Below are 5,703 nucleotides of genomic sequence, written 5' to 3'. Positions count from 1 at the left end.
GGCGCCTGGGTGGCTCAGTCGTTAAGCGTCTGCCTTCGGCTCAGGTCGTGATCCCAGGGTCCTGGGATCGAGCCCCGCATCGGGCTTCCTGCTCTGCAGGAGGCCTGCTTCTCCCTCTCCCACTCCCCCTGCTTGTGTTCTCTCTCTCGCTGTGTATCTCGCTCTGTCAAATAAATAAAATCTTAAAAAATAAATAAATAAATAAATAAAGAGTAAATTAAAAAATTATTTCTTCAGCTATCCTAATTGAAACATTATTCCTTTTTCTTCTTCTTTAACTTTTATAATTCCATTTCCCTTATAGAATTTTGTCGTGTTATATATTTTTACAGATTCTAATTTATTTTTCAACCTGTCATACTTCCCTGCAATAAAAAATAATTTGGCATGTTAATGCTGTTTACTTTCATTTTAAAAATTTGATTTTTGAATACATAATACTCTCATCTGTTTCAAAAAGAGAAACTAACTTAAAAGTGTAGATTGAGAAGTATTTTTCCCACACTCATGCCTTTCTACCTTATCCCTACCCTACAAAGATAATCACTCATTAATTTTTAATGTATTCTTCCAGTGCCAGTGTTCCTTTATAAATAAAAACAAAATTGAATATGTATTTTGAGTTGAATATATATTTCATCCCCCCTTATCTTACATAAAAGATGGATTGCTTTATTACAGTTTTAAAAACTGTAGAATGGCAATGTACTGATTAGATTAATGAAAATGTACTAATTAGACCAATATCAAATCACACCCCTGATAAGAACTCTTCCTTTACCTTTTACCTTGAGTGTGGGGTTGGGTCACCAATTCAACTCACATTCTTCAAGGACGTTTCAAAAACCTATGGTGCTTTTAGTTTTTTGGATTCAATACCAATAAGAGCCAAGGTTGCAAATGGCAGTCCTAGGCAGGCATGTTTTGTTTGGGTGGTTCAACATTTACAGATTGGGACATTTCACATAAAGATCCAGATTTCTGACTCTTGTGAAAATTGGATGATAGCTAAGTCAGTGTTTCATTCACTCAACAACGAGTTGGCGTCTGAGTACAGCATCCTCGTCTTTTCTGGGCCTGTGCTCTACAGTTTGCCACAGTTACCCCCCTCACTCCCTAATGTTTCTGCCTCAGCCCCCAGCACTTATATCTCTTTCCAGGCTGCTCCCTATAGGCATCTGAATTTGTGACCTCTGAGTTAACCTCCTTGTGAGTGATTTGGGAAAGTAGACACAATCAGGAGTTTCTTTGAAGCTTCAAAATGGGAAGCAGGAAAGGGACTAGTGGAGAGAATAGAAGGGAGATTAGGCTCTGAACTAGTGATTCAATTAAAAAAGAACCCCTGGTTTATGTGAAATTCCCCAGAGAACAGAATAGACAAATTATTTACACTGTTTCCTGGGGTACAAATTCAGTCACCACCATCCACTAGAATGGTAAGGCAAGGTGGTGACTGAATTTGCACCCCAGGGAAAAATGAAGTCTGTTGTGACTTAGTCATGAGAACATAAGACTAAAATGAGAGACAGGGCATTAAAATAAAAAAAAATTAATAGAAAGGAAGGAAAGAAGGAAACTAAAATGAGAGATAAGGCACATATTTATCTTCTATGAAAAGGCAAATTGAATATTGATTTTTAAAAATACAATGATTCTCTAATTGCTGATATCACCACCAAATATTATGAATCTATTGTGTCCAAAATATTTATAAAATGTTGTTAGGAGTATAGAACACAAGAAATTTAAAAGGAAGTAGGGCAGGCATTTTGTGTCTGGTTTTTTAATATTTAATTTAATTTAAAGGAATGATTAGAATTTGACAGTAAATTCTAATTCATTATTATGTCCTTAATACCTAGCACAGCACCTGGCATATAGAAGATAATCCATAAACATTTGCTGAAAGGATGAATGAATAAATGAGGCTGCCAGGAGGACAAAAAATACAAAAACAGAATAGGTTTTAAAGATGTTTTAACTTAAAAGCAACGTTCAAAATCTGAAACAGAATTATGAATGACAATCTATATTCCATTTTTCATTCTTATTGGTACATTCCCTGAAGAAATATTGTGGGTTTTTTGGAATAGTTCCTCAAGAAAAGAAACAGCCTATAATAATTTGATGCTAAGATTTCATCTGACTCGAGGCATAACACTGTAATTCTGGAAATTGAAATTTCCCCAATGAAAACATGGCACTGAAAGACTTCTATTGAGAATTCACGATGACTATAGCAAGCATGTCAGAAATTATCATATAAAACTTGTCACATGCCTGTGATGATGGCATTTCTTAGAACACCTTTGGATTAATCATGAAAACAACTATTCTCTGAGCAGCTGCTGGAAGAAAAAAAAAACTTGTCACACGGAAGTTATTGAAGGGTTTACTTTGTTATGGTGGGTTGTGGTCTTCAGCAGGATATCAACTTGTCCTGAGACAGAATATTTTCAGCCTCTGGCAATAGTCCCAGGGTCTCCTATAGAATAACTGTCAATGTCATAACATTCAAATAGCATTCTACAATCTGGTTTCCCTATTTTGTGTATAAGGATATGCCATGCTCTCTACAGAAGGGGGAAATTCCATAGAGACTTCAGCAAGAGGTGACCTGGTAGCACACTCCCAGAGCCCTGCTTATTAGGGTGATTTGTAGTGTTATCTTCCCTCTGAAGACCAACCCTAAATATTTCCCAGTTCTCTTGAGCACAGGAATAACCATCCAAATCCAGGGAACATCCAATTCTCTCAGATGACAGCAGAGATCTTAGGAGACCCAGATGTTTCCTCACTGATTACCCCCAGTAAAATCCAGTCAGAACCAACCAATTCAGAAGATGTAATAAGGGTCCAGATTTCTTGTGGAGCATATTCCTTATCTCTTTCCAAGTTCTTTTTTTTTTTCTCATTTTCTTCAGTGTTTATTGTTTTCCATGTAGTGATTAGGAGCTATCTGGAGACAGATAGATTTTTGTTTGTCTGGTTCCGCCACTTTCTTGCTGTGTGACCTCCTTGGGCAAGTTACTTAAAATCTCCATGCCTTAATTTCACTTTAGTAGTAGGTCAATAAACCTGTGTGACAATTAAATTAAGCTGTATGTTATAAAGTTCTTAGCATAATACCTCATGCAGGGTAAGTACTACACACACATAGATGCCTAAAATGCCATGCTGGAAAACCATGGGCAATCACTTTTTTTTTTTAAGTGAAAAAAACAATAAAAGGAGTTTTCACTTCAAAAGCATAACTGGGTAAATAGACAAATTTACAACCATTCCTGTGAAATTTGTTATTGAACAAATTCATGAAGCACCAACATCTTTAACAAACCTTCCCTAAAAGCTTTAGGTAAAAATCCATCTTTGAGTTTTAGGGGAATGAGCTTTTCCACACAAATTAATTTTCCTTTTTTTTAAGATTCATTTATTTTAGTGGGGGAGGAGCAGAAGGGGAGGGAGAGGGAGAGAGAGAATCTCAAACAGCCTCCCTGCTGAGCACAGAGCCTGAAATGGGGCTTGATACCACACTTTGAGATCATGACCTGAGCTGAAATCAAGAGTCACCCACTTAACTGACTGAGCCAATCAGGTACCCCCACAAATTAATTTTCTTAGTAAACAAAACTAGTCCCTTAGTACCAACTAGTACTAGTACCCACTCTTGTAAAACTTTTGACCATTGTTACATTAACAGAGATCTTTTTGAACTATGTCACCTATGTCCCTGTCTTATTAAACAAACTATAATAAACACAGTTTAACAATTTCTTGATGCTCTGGGATCATACTATATAGAATCACATATCTGCCATCTTGGGAGTAGGCTGGGTATGGCCCACTGATGACAGAGAAGGGGAGCGAACCCGTCTTGAACATATCCACTGGGATAGGATTGGAACTTGGGATTACTGACATATTAATAGGTATTCAAGATATTTCAAGGTATCAGGCCATAGTTCATAAAAGCATTTGTCAGTGGGTGGCCCAAGGCAGCAGTCGAACACATAGTCAAGTTGACACAGAGTCAAGTTGACACAAAATCAAATAGCTCAGAGGGAGATAGTTCTCTGGGATTCAGACCAGCAGACTGGAGGTGGTAACTGGAAGGTCTGTCCACAGATTGTCAGGTTCTATAACCACAACCTGTGTAAAGGGCAGGGCTCCAAACCTGGAGGTGACGGCTGGGCTGGGCAGGCAACTGGAAGATAAATTGTGGAATAGAGACCAAGGGAAAGGTTTAATTATAAGAGTAGGGACACATGAAGAGAGTTAAAGTCTAGGATATTATCAAAGTGAAACCAGTACAAGGATGACTTGACCCTAGGTCGTAGACTGTGGGGCTGGAATCAGTTAAAAACCTTTCTCAGGTAAGGAGATGTTGGCTAATTTGCCCAAGCCCATGCTATGAAGCTGCACAGCCAGAACTGTACCACAGGACATCTGACTCCCTACATATTTCTGCTGCTTTGCTTGGTTCACTTTAAAATAAAACAAGGGGGGCGCCTGGGTGGCTCAGTCGTTAAGCATCTGCCTTCAGCTCAGGGTCCTGGGATCGAGCCCCGCTTCGGGCTTCCTGCTCAGCGGGAAGCCTGCTTCTCCCTCTCCCATTCCCCCTGCTTGTGTTCCCTCTCTCACTGTGTCTCTCTCTGTCAAATAAATAAATAAAATCTTTAAAATAAAATAAAATAAAATAAAATAAAATAAAGGTTATACTATTCTGGAGAATATAGAAATGACTGGATTTGTTTTTCTGATTCCAAGAAAAATTCCATTGGTAAAATTCTAGAGTCACATAATTAATTTATAATTTTTGATGGGATAAGAGTGAGTTGCCCCTTTATTTTTTTTAAAGATTTTATTTATTTATTTATTTATTTGAGAGAGAGAGAGAGCACAAGAGCAGGGTGAGGGGTAGAGGGAGAAGCCGACTCCCCACTGAGCAGGGAGTCCCATGCAGGGCTTGATCCTGGGACTCTGGGATCATGACCTGAGCCGAAGGCAGACACCTAACAAACTGAGCCACCCAGGCACCCCTGCCCCTTTATTAATAAGAAAAATATATTGATGATATGGAATGGCTTGCTACATGTGTACCTTAAGAATTAATTCTTTTAATAAAATAAAAAAAGAATTAATTCTTTTAAATTCCTACAACCTAAATTTAAACTTTTTTTAAAGATTTTATTGAGAGAGAGAGAGAGCACATGCACAAGTCGGAGGGAGGAGTAGAGGGAGAAGCAGACTCCCCACCGAGCAGGGAGCCCAAAGTGGGTCTTGATCCCAGGACTCTGGGATCATGACCTGAACTGAAGGCAGTCACTTAAACTGAGCCACCCAGGTGCCCTAAAATTAAACTTTTCAAAAGGAGCCTGTATATCCTTATGAAAATAGCACAATTCAATTAGATTTGAAATTAAACACTAGTTTCAAATTTGGTACCCTAAAAATACATTATTATAAGTGTTTATGAATGTGAAGATATTTACCCATTAAAAAATATCTAAATTCACATATTCAAAATTTGGTAATAAGCTAAAAGCATTTAGTTCAAAGGAACAAAATTTTCTTGACATGAAAAATAGAATATTATTAAGAATCAATGATCTCTCAGGGTTCTCATTTTAAATTCTTCTTAGATGATTATTATTTTATTGCCTGTATTACCAACAATAAATATCTTTCTTTTGAATCCAGATC

At 37.6% G+C, this 5,703-nt stretch overlaps 1 non-coding gene across 1 annotated transcript; it reads left to right on the top strand.

The window, feature by feature from the left end:
- The first annotated feature begins 2,280 nt into the window (after nucleotides 1–2,280).
- On the top strand, nucleotides 2,281–2,346 carry LOC116626979. The gene has a single exon (XR_004298386.1). It is a non-coding gene; the product is annotated as a small nucleolar RNA SNORD58 (small nucleolar RNA).
- The last annotated feature ends 3,357 nt before the right edge of the window (nucleotides 2,347–5,703 follow it).

This window comes from Phoca vitulina, unplaced genomic scaffold (genome assembly GCF_004348235.1).
Source record: "Phoca vitulina isolate PV1807 unplaced genomic scaffold, GSC_HSeal_1.0 scaffold2, whole genome shotgun sequence".
NCBI classification, from domain to species: Eukaryota; Metazoa; Chordata; class Mammalia; order Carnivora; family Phocidae; genus Phoca; species Phoca vitulina.
This window is presented reverse-complemented; position numbering and strand designations above follow the sequence as displayed.